Source organism: Sus scrofa, chromosome 9 (assembly GCF_054392235.1).
Source record: "Sus scrofa isolate SSC_HxYL_T2T_F1_AM1 chromosome 9, Sscrofa_HxYL_maternal_Yorkshire_Landrace_v2.0, whole genome shotgun sequence".
In the NCBI taxonomy this organism is placed as follows: domain Eukaryota; kingdom Metazoa; phylum Chordata; class Mammalia; order Artiodactyla; family Suidae; genus Sus; species Sus scrofa.
The window spans coordinates 125,254,108-125,276,668 of NC_139391.1; the positions used below are offsets into that span (position 1 = coordinate 125,254,108).

The window sequence follows — 22,561 nt, forward strand, 5'->3', positions numbered from 1 at the left end:
ATTCATGACAGAGGCCTCCCTCCCCATCCTTCTAGACTGAGTGAGCCCTGAGGGCCTGGTACAACTCAGGGAGAGGCAAGGGAGAGCGAGGACCCCCTGTCCTAAATAAGTATGGCTGGGCTCAGGGAGTAAATCCTGAGCTAGAAAAATGGAGAGATATTTCTTGCAACTCAAGTGTCGTGGAACAGTGATTCCTAGTAATGCATCCTACATTTGATAAATCCAGATGGTTCAAAAAATAATGAAACAATCACCACAAATTATTTTGAACATTGGAAAATATGCCAGTATGTTTATCCCATGGGAGAAGACATACATTTCTGGGATTACAAAAATAAAAAACAGGAGTTCCCTTCGTGGCGCAGTGGTTAATGAATCCGACTAGGAACCATGAGGTGGCAGGTTCGATCCCTGGCCTTGCTCAGTGGGTTAAGGATCCGGTGTTGCTGTGAGCTGTGGTGTAGGTTGCAGATGCGGCTCAGATCCCGAGTTGCTGTGGCTGAGGCGTAGGCTAGCAGCTACAGCTCCAGTTCGATCCCTAGCCTGGGAACCTCCATATGCCGCTGGAGCGGCCCTAGAAAAGGCAAAAAGACAAAAAATAAAATAAAATAAAATAAAATAAAAATAAAATAAATAAAAAACAGAAGATTGCACAGAAGGGTCATGGAAAAATATACAGCCTGATCGGCACTTAGAAAAATACAATCACATAGTACACTCAGATTGCCCCAAAATAGCCTGGATTTATTCTAACACAGGATTGACTATAGGTGATCCATAAATAACTATTAGCAAAATGTTTTAATTATAGTAGTGTAAGCCCTGTAGGGTAATCTGCATTTTTCACCAGTTGTGACCTAAGCATTCACAGGGGGCTTATTCAATTTATGCAGCATCTCACCAGAGGATGCTTTCTGAAGCAGAGCTGGAACGGGGTCTGGGCTGTCCAACCCTTATGAACCAGCCACTTGTGCTCTTACACCACATGATGCCTGCCTGTAAATTAGAGCCGAGCCTCAGGCCATGGAAAAAAGCCAAGCCAGCAGTTCCATACTGCTCCAACCTGAACCCAGGTAGCCTTAGCATCATGTTGTAAATCCAATGACCCAGGGGATCAAGGATAAATGACCCCACAATGTGGCCCCTGAGACGTCAGGTGAAAAAAGCTATTAAGATTCTCTAAAGAATAGAACAAAGAGTTCTCTCTCTCTTCTCTCTCTCTGTCTAGAGATATTTTGAGATTATAAGATCTTAGCTCGTGTAATTACGGAGGCTGAGACATCCCCAAATCTCTCTGCACGTCGGGGACCCAGGAAATCAGATGCAGTTCCAGTCCAAGCCTGCAAGCCTGCAAGCCTGAGAACCAGGGGGCGGGGCAGGGGTGTTAAGCCCCAGTCTGAATGCAGGAGAATATCAGTGTCCTGACACACAGGATCAGGGCAGAGAGCAAATGTCCCTTCCTCCAGCTTTTTGCTCGCTCTGTTCAGACCTTCAACGCAATGAGCAGGCAATCTGCTCTACTCAGTCTGCTGATCCAAACACTCCTCTCTTCTGGAGACACTCTCACAGATACACCCCAAATAACATTTAACTAGATACCTGGGTGCCCCGTGGCCCAGTCAGGTTGGAACATAAAATTAACCATCACACACATCTGTAGGGTTTCAGCAGGGACCACTTATCTGTGTGACACTACGGTTGTGAAACTAATGGCCCACGTGTGTCTCATGGGCAGGCTTGGATTGGCTAATAATTGTAATTGAACCAAACTTCATGATAAAAGTTTTGGGACTCCTCCCATTTTAATTCCACTGAAATTTCTGAATGAAACCCGGACATCATGGATTGCTGTCAAAAGGAAAATAGACAAGAATAATTGCACGTATGTTCTTGACTCGGATTTGAATCATATGGATTTTCATTCAATGCTGTTATCCCTAAAAGTAAATGAAGGTGGAATTTCCTGGTGGCTCCACGGGTTAAGGATCTGGCATTGTCACTACTGCAGCTCGGGTGACTGCTGTGGTGTGGGTTCGATGCCTGGCCCAAGAACGTCCACATACTGTAGGTGCAGCCAAAGAGAGAAAAAAAAAAAAAAAGAAATGAATGTAACTTACTTGAATTTCTGATCACGTGGTTCACTACTGTAAAAAGGTGATCCTTCCTGCTCAAACCAGTTATAGAGTCAACCAAGCCCAATCTCAATATGTAATAAAAATAATTCTTGTCCTTGTAGTTTGAGCAACGTCAACATTACGATTAGACCATTAATGATTTTGAGTCAGCTTCCAAGTTTTTATAGTTTTATTTTCCCTTTTCACAAATGATGCTCCTTCCTGTGGCTGCTCAGACTACTTCCCTTTAGGCGGTGCCCGAAGGTGAAGTCAGGTGGAATGTGGTTACCATTGGGGTGATGGCAGGAGCACTGAGCTTGGTGCTGTTAAGGTTTGAGCTGTGAGTTACCCCACTTCGGAGCAGGTGACCTCAGGCAGCTACTTGACCATAGAGAGCTGTGGGCTCTCCTTCCCTAAAGTGGCAGTGATAATACCTGCTCTGACATTCTTCCCTGAGGCTTGTGGTGAGGCTCAAATGAGATACTACGCCAAAGTCTTTGTAAAGCATAGAGCACCATAAATTGTAAAGTAGCATGAGAGGCACTCTCTAGGAGTCAGTGTGCTGAAACCCTGGAGTGTATTATAGTCACAAGACTCATGGGTTTAAGATGTTCATTTCTAGGTCCTGCTCCCAGGGAGAGTCTAGTTTAGTAGATTCTGGGTGGAGCTTAGAGATCTGCCTTTTATCCCCCGACACCATCACTGTCTCCCTTGCCCTGCCGAGTGATTTCTGTATGAATGGTCCAGGGATGACATTTAGAGAAATACCTAATGTAAGGGTCAAATAAAACACTTCAGAAGAACTTCAGAAATGGCCCTTTGGAAGCATAAGGTAGGTCCCATATTTGGATTATCACATAGCTAATTACTTTAAGTGATAAGCTTAAATAAGCTCATGAACTGATGGTCTCTTGGAAGATATTATTCAAATGAGTTCACTACAGAAAAAAACCTGTTTATTATAGAATTGCTCTTAGAGGTGGTTGAAAATCATAGAAAAGGTCTTGGTTTTTCCAGGATACCTCAGCGCCCTCTCATCCTATTTTGGGCCAGTGTTTCTGGCTTCATTCCTTCTCTGACGTGTTTTCTGTACTGAATGAATGTCTTCCTTTCCATTTTGGGGAGAATAATAGAGTCCTGTCATTTTAACAAGGCTGTGTACCAAGCCATGTGGGCATGCCACAGACCAGATGGCTGAGGCTGAAACAAAGCTTCAAAGATTCTGGCAACCACGGGTGCATCCAGGATGGAAAGTAATAGAGCTGTGGTCTCTTAACAGCCACAAACGAAATGATAGGGATTTTGTCATCCAGAATAGATTGCATAGGGCTCGCCCTGGGCTAAATTATTAAGTCATTGAAATTGACTTTGATGTTTCTCCACCATCTCCACTTCCTGATCACTCTTTTTATCCCTATCCTGGCCAGGGACTCAGGACCCCCATTTCGAGATCCCACCCTGCCCTCTCTGATGTGCCCAGAACCTGGGAACTTTTTCTTTCCTATGACAACATCCCAATTGTCCACTTGGCTGAGTGTCCCTGGTATAAGAGGAGGTAGTGGTGGTGCTGGGGGTTGGGGGATGGGCTTTTCATTAATCGGTATATTTGTGTTGAAGTTTAATGTGTCACTCCCCCTAAGGTACTGAGGACTTTTCGGAAATATATTTTAATCTAGAACTTCTGGGAATTCAGGAAGCATCAGAGGAGGAGTGGGGGGTGAAAGAGAAGTTCTCAGGGAGCAGCCTTCCCCAAGCCGCGATGGTGTCCAAGCACCCTGGGAGAGGTTAGGACTGACAAGCCATGTACACTTCCAAGGGATTAATCTGGGAACTCCATGGATCCACTGTTTGGACTCCCTCTAGCCAACCAGCCTCTATTTCCTGAAATAGAGGAGCTGCATATTTCATTGACTCCTGTTAGCAATCACACAAAGAAGATGTTATGCTTCCCCTTACGCAGTGGACCACTGGGTCCCTTCAAGGACAGTACGGACTGTGAAGGTTAAATTCATCAGAGCCAAGAATTGACTGTACTGACCCTAAGTCATTATGCTATCCTGAATTTTGAAAGAAAAAAATACCCCGCCTCTGGTGGTGGACCCTGATTTGTTCAAGTCAATTAGTGTAAGCCCAACTCCCTTGCCGTAGTGATTGGTTTTATCAGAACTAAGTCAATCAGTTTATGGCATTTCTCTGGCTGCATCTGACCTAATTAAGGGCAGTGAAAAGCTAGAAGATATCAGAAGGTTTCTGGGAAAGGAACTTCATTGTTTTTATGGGGATGCATTTGGATGTCACTGTTTCTCTCTGAAAATTGATAAGGAAGCATATATCCATCTTTTGTTAGCGGTGATCTTGCCCCATAAAGGAGAGCCAGCCACAGGATGAAACTGACAGCGAAGGTAAAACAAAGACCTAGAGCAAAACTGATTCTTTGATAGCATCATGGAGCTGTTGAGTCAAATGAACAGTGAGCCCACCCTACCTCTGAACTTCTAGCTATGGGAATATATGAGTTAGGATTAGGTTCAATTGCAAGTAACTGAAAACCCCAGTAACAGTGGCATAAACAAGTTAAAGGGCTCTTTCGCTCCCCTGCCCCCAAGGTTAAAAAAAAAAGTCTAAGCAGGTAGTTCAGGGATAATATACCTTCCAACCAGTGGCTTTGCTATCTTAACACATAATGTATTCCCCTGTAGTCCAAGATGGCTGCTCCAGCTACTGCCATCACATCTGAGTCCATCAGCAAGAAGGAGAAAAGGGAAAGTCACTTCCCAGAGGACACACCTAACATTGTATATGTCAGACTTAGTTATATGGCCACACCTAGCTTGGGTTTGGCTGAGAAATGTTTTTATTCCAGGAGGGCGTATGCCTGGCTGAAAATTGGGAACTCTTCTGGTAAGGGGTAGATATTAGGAGGTAACTAGCCTTCTCAGCCCCTGTGTGTCTTCCTTATTGTTTAAGGCAGTTTGAATCGGGTTTACTATTATGCACAATCAGACACATACTAATTCACACCACCCCATCCCCCCCAATAACCTTCTATCTTCAATCACATGCTGATGGATAAAAATAAGAAGCCCTTCACTAGAGCATCCCAAGGTCTTTCCTTGTTTTTCTCCTCAGGCTTGGGACAGCACCTGGCACATAGAGACACTTGATAAATATTTGCTGAATTGAACAAAATTAACTAAGAAGATTCAAACAGAGAGAGTTCAATAGAATCTTGGCATGGTGGCTTGTCAGCGCTGGCCTTGGGCAAGCCATAAAAGCTTCTGAGCCTCAACTTCTCTGCCTATAAATGAGAGAAGTAATACCTACCTTCAAATATTGTTATACATATTAGTGACAATGTATGTAAAGGGCTTAGCATAATTCCTAGCAGATACTGTACCCAAATGGTGGATACAGTGTACAGATTTTTAAAAAATTATTATTATGTACATTGTACATTTCAAAGGAACCCTAAAGTTGAGAAAAGACATATTTGGGGAGTGTTTCACACACCCACAAACTCTTCTGGCCATTTTTCACTCTTATTCTTGGGAAAATATGCCTGCTGGGTTCAAAAGGAAAGAATATTTTGAAGAGATTTTTCATTAACATTCTGAAGCCTTCTTAGATATCAAATAGTTATTTAGTGGGTAAAGTGTGAATGAATCAGAACGTATGTATTGAATTTATCTTGGAACCCTACGTGTGTCAAACCTAACTACAAAATGTGCTTTGCATTCTCTTGCTGTCCAAAGGCTGGAAAAACAGCAGGACATTCTGCTGAACTCACAATGACCTTGAACTCAGCAAACAGACCAAATTGATGGAAGAACCCCGAGCCACTTGTCAGGGTCTTTACCATATCAAGGGATACACGACCCACTGTGATTTGGGATCGGCTGTGTTTGTTTTCCTTGGTTTGACTTGGCAACCTGGGAAAAACAGAATCACCCTCTCTGGCCTCCGTCAAGGTCTGGAAACAAAGATAGAATGTTACTCCTGCGAAGATGGCTTCTTAGAAGCCATGGGGTTTCACAGATGCGGAAAGAATTCGAGGTTAGCTTTTAAGTCAAAGCATAAATAAAGCTTTTTAGTAAGAGGAGCTGAAGGCAAGGCGGAAGGCGGTGTTAGAATGTTAACAGATCCTCCTCCCATTTTGGAGATGAGGAAACTGCACCTTGGCTGGTCTCTGCAGGGCGGGCAGTGAGCTGACAGGGTAGGGGCTGCAAGGCAGGTTTCTCGTTTCACAGTCCAATACACTCCAGCAAGAAAAAATGTTAAAAAGATAAGGAAAAAAAATGTTTTTAATCTACGTGCAAAGGCAGCATCCTGGTTTTAAAGGGTTGCTAGTGCCTTCAAGGGTGTGAGGTGCTTTCACTCACACCCTCTCAGCTGCCCTGACACTAACACAGGATGCTGTTGAGCCCGCCCGGCCTGATTTTGCAGAGGAGGGAACAGAGGTTGATGATTTGTCCGACGTGGCAAAACTGCTCAGAGGTGTGCTGACTCCAAACACTTCTCTTTCCACTCTGCATGTGGGTATAAAATAATGTTGTTTTTTTTTTTTTAAAGAAGAAATCAGTTTTCGTTTGCTGTTCTGACACCATCACCTCCATTTGCTGGCTCTCTTGAGTGTAAAAAGGTCACTTTAAAATGAGATAGAAACATTTCCAGATTTTTATTAATGGGGAGATTACTGATGCTCTCTGCCTTTGGCCTCTGGCCTGAGGTAGAAGAGGGTCCCTTCCGGCTCTGCCCCCGCCTTTCCTCCTGCTCTCCCTCCCACCTCCCTCGGCCCTTCTTGCCTCCCCCTGGGTGGCCCATTAGATCCTCAGCCCCATCAGCCACACCTCTCCTGAAACCCTGCAGACTGAAGAAAGCTCAAGACTCAAGTTGACGTCAGATGTCAAACCATTTGTCGTCATAACTGTCAATGATTTCCAACAGATGGCTCTAACCCTTGTTGAATTGTTCCTCCCACCAGGTTGACTGACAGTGGAAATTAGCCCATGTTTTTCAAAGGACAGATCCTCTCTGTTCTCTCAAAACTGCAGGCCCACTGAAGCTGCTGGGTAGCCCATCAAAGCATTAAAATCTTTTCCTAACAAATGTCCGGGGTGGGGACCTGTTCAACTAGACTCTTCACAATGGACCATTGATTGGTACTTTTTCCCCTTGTAGTGATGCTGATCTTTTCTTGGCTTTTAATTATGTTCCTCAGAGCCAGGGATGTACTGGAGCTGACTTGTACCGGCTCACAAGAGGCGATTCTTATATTTCAGGAATTCTTTGAGCTGATTTGTTAAAAGCAACCATTACTAGAGATTAAGTATAAAAAATGTACAATTAAATAAATTATATTAAAAACAAATGTAACAAATATTCAAAATGTATCACTTTCTAATTAGTTTAAAACCAATATAGAATTTTCTCTCAAGATTAATTAGATCTATTGTATCGATTTGGTGGAAAAACCATAAATGCTGCCATGTCCCTCTTCCCTCCTCCGTGTTGGGTGATGATGGTGTCAGTAGCTTGAAACCAGCCATGGAGGGAGTATTTACCCGACAGAAAGTGGAAAATAGAAAATGCTGTATATCAGAATTTCTTTATTTTAGGGATCTTTTTAAATTTTTTTATTTTTATTTATTTATTTTTATTTTTATTTTTGCATTTACCAGCACTCCACTGAGCAGAACCAACTGCAGATCTGGCAACACGCGCATATCAGGATCACTATTCTTAATGCTTTAGCAAAATCCTGTTTTTAATACTAGCCCCTGGATCCAGGAGTAGCAAAAATGACCTTGAAAGACCAAGTGAGAAGTAGTATTAAAAGAGGGTGCATTGGGGTCCCCCTCTTCCTCTTTCTTTTAGTATAGACCTTGTGTTTGGGGTTTTTTTCCTTTGGCCTCACTCATGGCAGGCAAAATGTCCCAGGACAGGGATTGAACCTTTGCCATAGCAGTGACCACACAAGATCCCTAACCTGCTAAGCCACCAGGGAACTCCAAGTATAGATCTTAATGGGTAATACCACTTTTAGGTAACAGAGACACACACCCCGGCCCAATTTAACTGCTGGTATAGTCTTCTTATCAGAAAGTAGAAAGAAAATAGTGCAATTATCTGTCCATTTTCAGAAAGAACGGTTTAACCTCAACCAGCAAAGGTGTTATACAAAGACTGCTGTCTTGAGCAGTCAGCCCCCAACATTTAAATGGTTGATATCAAGCAAGTTCACAACACGCCTTCAAACCCTTCTGGGATACTTTATGTCTCATTTGTTCCGGGAGACAAATGAGTTGGTAGCCCAGAGACAGAGAGCAATGCTCCTGGCTGGTGAGTTTGGAGGACGAATGGAGGGGTTGGTGCCTAGCCCCTTCCTCTCTCTCCCTCCCTCTGTTGGCAGTAAGTTTCCATTAGGGACCACATGCTTTCAGTTTTTCCTTGTCCCACTTCTTACAGAAGCCAGCACTGGCTGGGTACTGCCTGTGATGGAAAGGCTGCCTGATTCTGGGGTTCAGATCTGGGAAGCTCACTTGCCCACTGACACCAGCTACATTTCCCCAAAACACATTACTTTCACTCACAGCTGCTTTACGTCTTTGTCTCATCTCTCATTGGATTCACAACCCAGCAGGAAAGAGGATATTAACTTCAGGGCTCTCTAACCCATCAACAGCCAAGGATGCGGTGGCTTAGAACGCAGTCTTCCAAGGACATTACAGAACAATTTCTATGGCTGCAGTGAGAAGCTGTCGACACTTGCCCACAATATCTTTCATGTTCAAGTGTTTGAACATTTTGCTACATAGACGTTTGGCATCTCAGCAGAGGAGCTCTGGCTCATGTTGGCCCAGCTCCAAAACATATTCCTTCAGAAAATCCTGGCTTCTTTTCAGGCATATCCCCCACTTACAGCGCAGCTCCAGGCAGGGATGGGGAAGCCTTTGATCCAAACAGGGATCCTGCCCAAGCCCTTTAAAGTTTCACGACTGAGCATGAACTCTCCCACTTGCCCACCTGGGTTTCAAAGCAAATACGTTGCTCATAAGGACAGTGAGGGATTCCTGATTTTCAGATCTCACTAGAGAAGATGATTTTGAATTGTTTGCTATCCCACTTTTCTGAAAAACCCAGTGAGATCATTTTATTTAGGGCAGATACTTTAGTATTTGCTATAGGAATGTTTCTGGAAGATTAACTGAATGAAATAGACAAGTGACTCTTCCAACTGCACTTTCTATGAAACTCTCATTGATGATACACTTCAGAGCATCCTCCAACAACTTCTATGTGATAACCCGAGACAAATATCTCAGATCTTTGTGCTAGGGAAAGTTTGCCTCCCCTGAGATGAAGGCAGGGCTTCTCCCTCTCAGATAATAATTGAAGTACCACTTAACCCTCTGAGTCTTGGCTATAAGGAAGCCTCAGCCTTCAAGCTCCATCACAGACAATGCTTTACCCACCTGTATGGTTGGGACATCTGCCTTGTGCCTTTTAATCTTGCTTTCTCCTCTTTATTCCCCCTCTTTTATTGATTTTAATGTGTTTATTCCCTTTTAAGTTCATTTTAAAATTCTCTTGCAAAGAGGTGAGATATAAATAAATTAAAAGATTCAGTGATTACTTGAAGTTGGGGGGGGTTGGGAGTGGACTGTGAGAGGGGAGACAACTACAAAAATATGTAAAGGGAGTTCCCGTTGTGGCTTAATGGCAACAAACCCAGCTAGTATCCGTAAGGACAAGGGGTTGATCCCTGGCTTCACTCAGTGGGTTAAGGATCCGGAATTGCCATGAGCTGCAGTGTAGGTCGCAGACCCCACTTGGGTCTGGCTTTGCTGTGGCTGTGGTATAGTCCAGCAGCTACAGCTCCGATTCGACTCCTAGCCTGGGAACTTCCATGTGCCACAGGTGCAGCCCTAAAAAGACAAAAACAAACGAACAAACAAAACAACAACAACAAATAAAACATGGGAACTTTTGGCGGGTAATGGAATTTCTCTATCTTGATTGTGGGAGTAGTTACCTATGGACATGCTTTTGCCAAAATTCATTGAACAGAACACTTAAAATGATGCATTCTGTTGTAAGTAAATTAAACCTCAACAAAGTTGAGTTATTCATCCAATCAATATTATGTTTCTATTTTCTGTAGGCATTTTGCACAGTGCTGGGCAGAGAGAGTGCATAGAGTTGAATAGGTTGTTCATTGAACAAGGGTACCTGACCAAGAGACTATGAAGGGCTGAAATGTAGCCCACACCTAGCTCACCAAGCCAGGTGCCCAGGAAGGGGCTGGGTCTTCTCCGAGGAAGAGGCTGTATATGAGAATTGTATGTATATGGGCTCCTGGAAGCCTGGTTCTGAAGATATAGCAAAAAAGAATGTAGACAATTTCCTGTGCCTGTGAAGATTGAAGTCTAGGGGGAGGCTCGTAAACACATAAGATAATGATAAATTATAATATGCACGGCATAGAAATAACTTGGATGGTATAATGGAGAGTGTCAGACTTGGCGAGATGCTCGAGAGAAGTCATCGGGAAAGACTTCTTAGAAGATAACATTTCAGCTGGGGCCTGAGTGATGAGAAGCAGCCAGGCTTTCAGAATGTGGGAGGAAAGCATCCCAGACTGAGAGAACAGCAAGAGCAATTTCTCAGCAGCAGCAGAGCTTGGCCTATTCATGAATCAGAGAGAAAGCCACTGGGCATATTAATAAGCAAACCAAGAGGAGGGCATAGGGGTCAACAATGTAACTGACTCAAAAAGTTAGATATAAGCCTTGAGAAATGGCTCAGAATACTAACTGCACTACAAAACACTTGGTTGCTCATAGATTTTAGAGTTTCAAGAGATCTTGCTGATGAGATAATCCTTCAATCTTCCCCTACGACAAATACAAAAAACAAGTCCCCGGCTCACCCTGATAACTGATGGAACAAATGGGATTAGAACTCAGGCTTGGTTTCAATTCAGTTCACCTAGCATTTACTGATTGCCCACTATGGGTCTGGTATATTTTCTAGCTATGAGTCTAGAGCTTTTCAGGCTTGGTAGGGTTGAATGACAAGAAAGACCACACTGGTGAAATTCTGCTGCTGAGCATATGTTAACCTCAGAAATACTTCCTTTAGAAATGGCCTGTAGGGGTTTAATCAGATGAGTATTTCACAAGATTTTTTTTGTCTTTTTAGGACTGCACCAGAGGCATATGGAGGTTCCCAGGCTAGGGGTCGATTGGAGCTACGGCTGCCAGCCTACACCATGGGCACAGCAATGCCAGATCCAGATCCTTGTCTGTGACCTACACCACAGCTCACGGCCACGCTGGATCCTTAACCCACTGAGCGAGACCAGGGATGGTACCTGTGTCCTCATGGATACTAGTCAGATTTTTTTCTGCTGAGCCATGATGGGAACTCCAAGATTTTATTTTTACCTTGTTTTTGAAACTGTTTCCATTCCTAAAAGTGAAATACAGTTTATTTGTTTTGGTTTGTTTTTTGTTTGGAAGGATGCATGTTTTAAAGGAACCAGTTCTGAAACGAATTCTATGTTGACAGCTGGAAGAAGGTGACAACTCTGTTAAGGGGATGCTAGGTGGGGACATCCCAAGGGTAAAAAGTGTTGGTGATCAATCATGGGCATCTCAGCATCATCTTTGAAATCCAAGAAAAGCAAGATGGGGATGGAAGACTTGCTGGGAAAAAACTCAGGCCTCATCCCTTAAGCCATGTCATGGTGTCACCCACGCCATTTCCCTCATCTGTCTACACTCGCTGCCTGGAAATGGCAGGTGAAAATGACACCTACCCCTTCCGAAGCCATTCCTTCATCACTGCCAAATGCTTTATAGACTAGCAAACCCCAAAGTTCTTGGCATTATACTCTCCCTCTCTAATCCTCCTTTTAAAAAAACGAAAGGAGCTGTAGCCGGGCAATTAAGCACCAGCCTACAAAATACACCCTGAAACCACCACTTCCCTCTCTATCTCATGGAGTACCAATAGTAATAGAGATGAAACCTGCCATTTTCAACACAATCTCGAGTATCCTACTGGAGCAGACAGAAAGCTAATTAAAAAAACCAAGGCTACTGTTTTAAGAGTGTGATAGGTGTTTGTTTTCCTTTGAGTGTGATGGGGTTCTGTCTTCCTTTTAAAGAAAGTGACTCCCTTATTTTCAGCTCGGTGGTATTTTCTTAACTGACTTCTAATCCGCAGATGCAACCCCTGGCAGTCCGGTCTGCACTAAACAGCTCCACCTAATTCAAACTTAGGCTGATCCTTTCCAAGGAAGGGATTTCAGAAGTTCCAGTCTCAGGCTGGGCTGACTTCCTACTGCGGGTCCAGGGGACCCTGGTGCAATTTGCTGCTGAGCACTTCCTCCTCTTCTGGACCTGCGCCGCCCTCTCCAGCCAACAACGCAGTTCCTGGAGAGATCCATCTCCTAGCATCCACCTCTCAGGCCACATTTGGTTGGGCCAGAGGCCGCTGGGCCTCAGACACTGACCAGGAAACTTAAGGCCCTCAGGCAGTACCCACTGGTGCATCTGTTTCTGCTCCCCTCTTTCCCCCAACATACCAGCTTTCCCTGGTGCTCAATCATGTTGGAGAAATGGCATTAGCCTCTCCCAAGTTCACACTCTTGTTTGAAAGCAATGGGATGTCACAGAAACCAACCACAGGATTACAATGGACCTGAAATGTAATGAGAGCCACAGGCTTGAATAAGAGTGTGGGCAGGAATCTCTGTCGCTTCCCCCCATTTCTTTCTACATATCCGTGTTAGTCCTCTCTCATTGTAGACAGCTCTCTCTGCTCCCCAGTCCACTCCATAAACAGTGCCCACAGCCAGCAGTTCCTAGGGTTACAACTGCTTGATTCAGGAGAACAGTTGTACTGAGTTGGAAACTTAGTCTAATTCCAAATTCCTGGGAAAACTCCAAAATTGTTTCTCCCTGGAAAGTTATTGGCATTTGGGGCAGGGCCATTCATGCTGTTTGGAACTGTCCTTGGCGTGGTGAGATGTTGACCCTGCTCATTAAATGCCAGTAGCACCCCCATCTTACTGATTGTGACAGCCCTGAAAAGGCCTTCACTGTCTACCAAACGCCCCTCAGGGGGCAGTATCACCACAGTCTGAGAACCACTGCATTAGACATTCCAACTCAACCTAGTTCAGTGTGACATCTTATTCCCAAAGAATTCTAATATGGGTTATAAGCAGCTAAATCCTGAGAGGACTTTCCCTGGGAGTATAGTTTAGAGGACAGAGGTATGTGTAGCCCCAAAGGAAATTTTCATTTCTTTATGATTCTGAGTCAGCTATATTTGTTTCTAAACACAAAAATTATTTAGATTTTTTTAAAGTCACATCTTGCTTCTGCTAAACAGCTGACTTATTTTTCTTGCACAAAGACAAGGATGTGGTAAATGCTTGTTTTTGTGGGTTTTTTTTTTTTTAATCATGGTATTAGTAGTCAAAAATGGCAAATATTGATTTCTGAGTTGGCATTCTCCTTTGACTCATACAACCAAGTACAAATGCAAGTCAAATGTCCTGCCCTCAGGTACCCCAGGGACAATGGAGTGGGGGGACCAGGAAAGAAAGACCTTGTCAACTAAAGCAGCTTTTTCCTTCATAGAAACCTAGGTTTGGCCATGACCAGATCTGCCTACCCCTCTGTCATTATCTAAATGGGATCTTCCTTTAGCTCAAGGACCATAATATGAGCATGATTAGACTCGTTACGCACATGGTCTAAGAGGAAGTAAGGTGGATAGGAAATCGTGAAGGCCTTGCTTTAAGGCAACACCAACAACAAAAACCTTTATTTTTTTCATTTAAAAATTTATTGAGTATAATTGATTTACAATGTTGTGTTAATTCCTGCTGTACAGCAAAGTGATTCTGTTATACATATATGTATTCTTTTTCGTATTCTTTTCCATTATGCTTTATCATAGGATGTTGACTACCACTCCCTGTGCTATACAGTAGGACACTCTTGATTATCCATCCTGTGTATAGTAGTTTGCCTCTGCTCATCTCAAACTCCCAGTCCTTCCCTCCCCCACCCCTTCCCCACAAGTCTGTTCTCTGTGTCTGTGAGTGTTTCTGTTTCATAGATACGCCCTTTGTGTTATATTTTAGATTCCACCTCTAAGTGATTTCACATGGTATTTATCTTTCTCTGACTTGCTTTGATTAGTATGAAAACCTCTCAGTCTATCTATGTTGCTGCAAATGGCATTATTTCATTCTTTTTATGGCTGAGTAATAATCCATTGTATACATGTAGCACATCTTATTATCTGTCATTGGATATTTCAATTGCTTCCAAGTCTTGGCTATGGTGAATAGTGCTGCTATGAACATAGGGGTGCATGTATCTTTTCAGATTATAGTTTTCTCCAGATATATGCCCAGGAATGGGATTGTTGGATCATGTGATAACTCTATTTTTAATTTTTTGAGGAACCTTCATGCTGTTTTCCACAGTAGCTGTACCAATTAAATTTCCATCAACAGTGTATGAGGGTTCCCTTTTCTCCATACCCTCTCTAACATTTGTTATTTGTAGACTCTTTATTTATTTATTTATTTTTGTTTTGTTTTGTTTGTTTTGTCTTGTCTTTTTAGGGCTGCACCCATGGCATATGGAGGTTCCCAGGCTAGGGGTCTAATCAGAACTAAGCTGGCAGCCTACACCACAGCCACAGCAACACCGGATCCTTAACCCACTGAGCAAGGCCAGGGATTGAACCCACAACCTCATGGTTACTAGTTGGGTTCATTAACCACTGAGCCATGACAGGAACTTTTGTAGACTCTTTAATAATGGCCATTCTGACTGACATGAAGTGGAACCTCACTGTAGTTTTGATTTGCTTTTCTCTAGTAATTAGCGATGTTGAGGAACTTTTCATGTGTTTTTTGGTCATCTATATGTCTTCTTTGAAGAAATGTCTATTTAGGTCTTCTACAAAGAAAATAATTTTAAACTGTTATTAAAACCCTGGAAAATAGGACCCAGAGTAGTTGCTCTAGTACCCTTAAGGCTGCTCATGTTCCTGATCTCTAGCTTGGAACCTGCCCTGCCAAGAAAGAAGAGATCCGTCAAAGTTTATGGCCTGAAAAAAAATTTCACTTGGGGTTTTGAACCAATGTGATAAACCACGTCATCTCTGAAATAATGCTGTTATAAGCATCATCTCTTTCCATATAGTGCAAAGAGAATGGACTAGGGGGCAAGAGATGTGGATTCTAGAATAAAAAAGAATCCATGAGTGAGTCCATACTGATATGAATGATGGAGGGATGAATGAATGTACGAGGGAGAAGGGGGAACTTCTCCTCATAGATGGATTCCAACTAATAAATGGAGGAGAAAGGATTGAATTGGAGAATCATCACCTGGCAACCATCACATTAAGACTTGCTTCAGGTAAAAATTACTCATGGATGATAACATCAGTGGGTGAAATATGATGAGAAACATAGTCTCATGGTTTCTCCTCGCAAGATACTTGTTAATTACAAAGGGACAAAATGGTAACTTTATCTTGGTGAAAACCAGCAGACACCATCTTGACCAAGGGGTCAACACTCCTATCATGAGAAATGGAAAAACGGACCTCGTGTGGCTCCTGTCCTGAGAAGGATGCTAGGTCACTGCTGTGCTGTTTGTGCCCAAACTGCAGAACTTGAATTTCATCACGAACAAACCTCCAACAAACCCAAATCTAGAGACATTCTTGAACGTAACTGGCCTGTACCCTTCCACAGTATCAAGGTCCTAAAAACAAAGACAGACTGAGGAATTGTTCCAGAGTAAATCACACTGAAGAGACATCCCAAGTAAATTTGTGTGACACTGGATTGGATCCTGGTATAATAAAGGGACAATTGACAACATTCGAATAAAGTCTGTAGGTTAATTTATACTGTTTTAATGTTGATTTCTTGATATGGTCATTGTATTCTGGTTAGGAAAGAGACATTTTTTACTTTTAGGAAATACCTGCTAAAACACTTATAGATGAGAGAGAAAGAGCGATTAAGATGCTAATCTGAGTTCTGCCATTAACGAGGGGACCTAGGACAAGTTCCTCACACCCTCTGGACTTTGGTTTCCTGTTTATAAAATGAAGAGATTGCCCTGGTTCAGTGGTCCTCAACGTGTGGTAAAATAAAATAGCATCATCTGCAAAGCTGTTAGAAACGCAAATTCTCAAGTCTCGTCCTAGACCTAAATTAGAAACTCTGGTGATGGCGCCCGTGTATTAACAAGTCCTCCTTGAAGTCCTGATGTGTGCTCAGGTGCGAGAACCATTGCCTTAGTCATCTGCAAGGCCCCTGTTGGCTTAGTGTTAGCTAATGTTCTGTGGCTCCCATTTGTCTTTCCTATAGAGGACAAGCCTTTCTCAGAAAGGGCACCTCCCCTCTCCCAGTTCATTCATCATTTATTTCCAGCTGACAAAGGGCTGGCCGGGGAGCTAGAAGTGCTGGAACTTTGGAGAAATGGTTCTCCTGGGCGTTTAGACCCAACCTCTGTGTGTAATAGGTACAGATTAAACATAAAACATTTAATAATCCTACTTAGCTCAGGAAACATCAAAGAAATCAAGTGATGCATAATTAAGTTCCACGCAGTGGCTTATCTGCCTTGGCCTCTTACTGAAATACTTGAGCCAGTTGCTTCTAGGAAGAATGGGGCTGTGAATCATTCCTGGGAGTTTCTATTACCACCTATAGGAAAGTTTACCTTAGCCTTTTCTCCAGGATAAATGTTTCCTGAGTTACTCAGGTGGTGAGAACCTCTCCTAAAGTCTTCTAAATGCTTCTACACGCCCAGAGTTAACTCTTGTCTATTAAGCGTCCTTAGGCTGGGACCCGAGAGCGTATTAAGTTTGCTTCTGCTTGGCTGATTAGAAAGAGCAAACAGACAAAAATCTCTCCCATTCTTGGTTTACTGATTGCTACTGAGCTATCACTGAAGGTTTTCCACTTACATCCACACCCTTGTCTTCAACGCGACCTGACTCTCAAAGCTACTTTTTCAGTCCTGACCTTTCCTAACTACAACTTCTGATTTTTTTACATCTTTATTGAACAGAGAGCATATTCATTTGCTTCAGAAGTCAAGATGTAAGAAAAAAAGAAAAAAGTATACATTGGAGATCTACGGATGCTTCTTCCCCTTCCTGCCCCACCTCCATCCTCCAGGTTCGATTTCTGATTTTTGACGGTGCTAAGGATGCCTTTATAGAACTGATCCACTGTATCCAAAGTGAATCCACCATCTTCCCTACCATCCTGGATCCAACCTCTTTAAGCCTCTTTGTCTTCATCTATAAAACAGGATAACAGAGTTCCCGTTGTGGCTCAGTGGTCAACGAATCCGACTAGGAACCATGAGGTTGAGGGTTTGATCCCTGGCATTACTCATTGGGTTAAGGATCAGGCGTTGCTGTGAGCTGTGGTGTAGGTTGCAGATGCGGGTCGGATCCTGCGTTGCTGTGGCTCTGGCATAGGCCGACAGCAACAGCTCTGATTAGACCCCTAGCCTGGGAACCTCCATGTGCCGCAGATGCGGCCCTAGAAAAGGCAAAAAGACAAATAAATAAACAAACAAACAAAATAAAACGGGATAACAACAGAACTTTCTTCATAGGATGTGTGTATCCTTCACTGAACCAATATTTTGTAAACTTTAGCACTGCCAAGCATGTGGTGAGCACTCAATAAAAATTCACTCTTGGTAACATAACACTACTAATGATAAACTCCCACTAAGTCGAATATCTGTGTATGGTTTTGTCTTTTCTCCCAGTTTTCCAAAATGATAGCTTTGGGGTTCACCCCCTCCCCTTGTCTTCCAATTACAGATATTCTGGCCTCATCTCTCTTTATATTACTCCTTTCTTAGTGGAATTTGCATGAAGCAAGAATTAGGAACAACCCCCCCTGGGACGCTGCCTTGTTCTTGCAAAGTTTCTTGGGACTAGGCTGCTGTAAGGAGACTCAGCTGATGGGTCACACGCCTTTGCCCCCAAGCCTGTTTCAACAAGAACTCTCCCGCCTCTCTTCTGGGATGTTGTTGGTAATTAGTTCATTCCTGACATTGCTATTTCCCCCTGGGGCCAAATGACTGAGTTTGTTATATTTTAAAATGTAAGCTTTCTTGGCTCTTTAGTACATTTAATCCTGCCACGCTGGGGCTTCCACAAAGGCGTAATTTTCATTTTCACAGTAAAGTATGTACATACATAAATATCATTTCTTTTCATTTATCAAATATTCCATCTATCAAATATTCTAGGGCTTCAATATCAAGGGTAGCTGTTGTGGGGATGAGAGAGGCGTGGGTGAATGCCCGCCCTCAGTCAGCACTTCCTTCAAAGGGAGAAGGTGTTTCTGCATGCCAGTCGGTTGGCTGGGGTTCACTCAATCTGTTTTCCCCCTCCCCACTCTTAGCAAATGGCTGTTTCATGCAAAGGGCTGCATTTACATCTCACGGTATGAGTCACTAAAAAGTGTTTGTAGTTAAGCCCGTCAATGAAGAAAATCTTTCTCACCCCAATAATAATGACTTAGAAGTGAGTGCACAGACCCCTCTCTGCTCTCTCCTAAGTCACATTTGAGCCTAGCAGAGGAAGCCTTCTCCACTGAAATCACAGTTGGTCTTAACAAATTAAAGACTTAAAAGAGGAATACCTTAACCCAGGCCAAACCACCAGCCACCTGTTGTAACATTTCACCCTCAATTTCAAGGCACGGTAGGTGTGTGCTGCCGTGTACTCCGGTTTGTAGCAAATGCCTCCTCCACTGGAAAATCCTGGGCTTGAGCATTTCCTCCTCCAGGAAGCCTTCCCTTCCCATGGCCTCGGTTATTCTCCTTGGGTTTCCATAACCAGTATTATTCTAGATGGGAGGGGCCTGGACCTGGGCCTTGTGTTTAGGGGCTCCCCTCTGACCCTCCTTTTGACTGATCCTTCTTTATGGGAAAAACTATCCATGCCCCAAGGGGGTGTACCCACGCAAAGACTATGCCTTCCCTCCTGAACTTTGGGGACCCACGATCCCAGAATGTTCTCCGTAATGCCTATGGCCCTCCAGCCTAGGTCCATCCTGAAACTGGACCCACAGTTGTCAAATACACCCTGCTGGATGCTGTGAGGTGGCTGGGCAATGGCTATTTGCTGCTGGGGAGAACCTTGGATCTTCAATCTGAGGGGTCCACATGTATGTGCACTTGACCCTCGTGATAAAGGATGGAGCTGGTGCTGGGAAGCCAAAGCGGGTGATCCAGGGCTGTCTGATAAGATGGGAGGACAGAACATACTGTGTTGATAGCTCATTAGCTAGCTCTATAAATCGTTTTTTTGTTTTTTTGGTTCTTTTTTTTTTTTGGCTGTGCCCTAGTCATATGTTAGGTGTCTGATTTTTTTTTTTTTTTTTTTTTTTTTGTCTTTTCTCTTTTTAGGGCCGCTCCCACGGCATATGGAGGTTCCCAGGCTAGGAGTCCAATAGGAGCTACAGCTGCCGGCCTATGCCAGAGCCACAGCAATGCAGGATCCAAGCCGCGTCTGCAACCTACACCACAACTCAAGGCAATGCCGGATCCTTAACCCACTGAGCAAGGCCAGGGATCGAACCCACAACCTCATGGTTCCTAGTCGAATTCATTTCCGCTGAGCCATGATGGGAACTCCAAGGCGTATAATTTTAAATGCTTAGATATATAGTCTATGGGCCTGTCTTTATACTCTTGCCCTGGGCCCTGTGAGTGTCAGACGTGGGCCTGTTCATAACAGCCTGAGAAAATCTCTAGGTTTGCAGTGCTAACATTGTATAATCATCTGTTTTCATGACGGTCGTAGTTGCCACACATTCCCCCAACCTCAGGGCCTTTGCACACATGGTTCCCTCTCCTGGAATGCTCTTCTCCATGGACCCCTTTAGCCCAGGAAACTTTGAATTTAACTATCAGACCTCCGTGGAAACATCATTTTCTCAAGAAAATCTTTCCTGACTTCCTAGATTAGGTCAGGCCCTCCTGGTTTTTCCCTCTCACCTCTCCCTATATTCTGATAAATCCGAGGGGAAAGGACAATAGCAGTAATAATTATGGCCATGTTAGTGATGATGATAAAAGCCCATAGTCACTGGTGCCTTCCTAAGGGCTAAATGTTTGAATAGGTGCTTTTCATACATAATCGTATTTATTCTGCATGAGAAGCCACATGAGATGTTATTATCATCATTTTAGAGATGAAGAAACTGCAGCTTAGAGAGGGTGGTACTGGGGGTCCCCCATGAATCAGACCTCCCAGGTTCCCAGCCTCACAGAGTCCCCCTCCCACACTGATTCCCCACTGAGCCAGGGGCTTTGCTTTGGCCATTGACCCATCAGCAAACATGACTTACTGGTAAATTCTTGCACTTTGGAGCTCATCTTGTTGGAACCTAGCCTCCATTTAAGACTATCAGACTGGGAGTTCCCGTCGTGGCACAGTGGTTTACAAATCCGACTAGGAACCATGACGTTGTGGGTTCGATCCCTGGCCTTGCTCAGTGGGTTAAGGATCCAGCGTTGCTGTGAGCTGTGGTGTAGGTCACAGACGTGGCTCAGATCCCGCGTTGCTGTGGCTCTGGCGTAGGCCGGTGGCTACAGCTCCAATTCGACCCCTAGCCTGGGAACCTCCATATGCCGTGGGAAGCGGCCCTAGAAAAGGCAAAAAGACAAAAAGACAAAAAAAAAAAAAAAAAAAAAAAAGAGGACTCCCAGACCAAAGTCAGGAAAAAAAAAGAACCACATGGTAAGGGAGGCACAACTGGTTCAGCATCTCAGCTGAGCTTAGCCCCCAGCTGACCCTGCAGCTGAACGCAGCCGCCCTAGGCAAATTATAATTATATAATAATAGAATAGAATAGTATACTATAAGATATACATAGAAAGAGATTGTTGATAGAGGTTAGGTAATTTGCTAAAGAACCCAGAGCTAATAAATGATAGATGTGAATGCAACCTTTATAACTGTACTCAAACTCTCAAACTTCCAAGCCCGGGCTAACCTCTCCTGGGCTCTGGATGGCATCATGCCTGTGTCTTCCCTTCCCTGGCCCCTCTCCCGTTCAGCACCACGCTCGCCGACGCTCTGGTCACCTCTGCATCCTCTGCCTGTGCTGTCTCACGTATGACGTGGGTGACACAGGGACGATTGAGAACAGCAAAAGTCTCTGGAAGATGAGCAGCTTCTCATCGCAGCATGAGGTTCCCCAGAGGGGTGGCTTCTCTCCAAGCCTGGGTGCCCCCCCCCACACCCCCAGGGCTTCTCCCTGACCGGCCTCTTTTCTCCCTGTGTCTCTCTTCAGGCCTCTGCCCTCCCTTCCCCATTTCCTCCGGCCAGATTTACCCACACGGGGCTGACAGGGGAGCTTTTCTTGCTCCCACTGAGATTTTTGATCAAGAGTCTGCAGAACTGGCCTTTCACCTTCAGAGAAGCAGAGGGTACAAGAGGCAACCAAAGGGCTGGCCCTTCCACTCAAGTACCAACCAGAACTGCAAATGTTTTCTAGTCCCAACTAGAAACAAGAGGAGAAGACCTTCTCACGAGAGGAGAGGATTCGCTGAGCCCTGGAGAGGGCTTGGCAACCTAGGCTTTGGCCCATGGCCGATCCTTCTTGTCTTCCAGAAAAACGTGGAAGACAAGAAGGATCTTTTTTTAAAAAAACGGCATTGTCAAGGTATATTTTATTTTACGCATTAGAAAATGTATGGGGAGTTCCTGTCGTGGCGCAGTGGTTAATGAATCCGACTAGGAACCATGAGGTTGCGGGTTCGGTCCCTGCCCTTGCTCAGTGGGTTAAGGATCCGGCGTTGCCATGAGCTGTGGTATAGGTTGCAGACGCGGCTCGGATCCAGCATTGCTGTGGCTCTGGCGTAGGCCAGTGGCTACAGCTCCAATTGGACCCCTAGCCTGGAACCTCCATATGTCGCGGGAGCGGCCCAAAGAAATAGCAAAAAAAAAAAAAGAAAAAAAGAAAATGTATGTATCTCAAGTGTGCTATGCAATTATTTTTAGTAACATTACCCAGCGGTGTAAACCTTCATTATAAAACAGCTTAAAACATTTCCCCAACAAGAGCCCTTATGCCCTCCTCCCATTCCCAGCCGCAGCCCCAGGCAATCAATACGTTCTGTCTCTTTAAGTGTGCCTTTTCTGGACATTTCATGCAAATGGAATCACATAAGATGTGGTCTCTGGTGTCTAACTTACTTCACTGAACATGATGTTTTTGAAATTCATCCACGATGTAGCATATGTCAGTAGCGTACTCCTTTTTTATTTCTGAGTCGTGTGCCATTGTACAGAAACATGGCATTTTATGTATCCCTTCACTGCTTGACCGACAGGTAGGTAGGTTGTTT

At 44.0% G+C, this 22,561-nt stretch overlaps 1 long non-coding RNA gene across 1 annotated transcript in view; it reads left to right on the forward strand.

Moving 5' to 3' along the window:
- LOC110255517 (uncharacterized) overlaps positions 1-16,068 on the forward strand; it is an 82,231-nt gene extending 66,163 nt beyond the window's left edge. The window contains exon 6 of the long non-coding RNA XR_014816321.1: positions 15,209-16,068. This is a non-coding gene — a long non-coding RNA (uncharacterized LOC110255517). The remainder of the gene's footprint in view (positions 1-15,208) is intronic.
- The last annotated feature ends 6,493 nt before the right edge of the window (positions 16,069-22,561 follow it).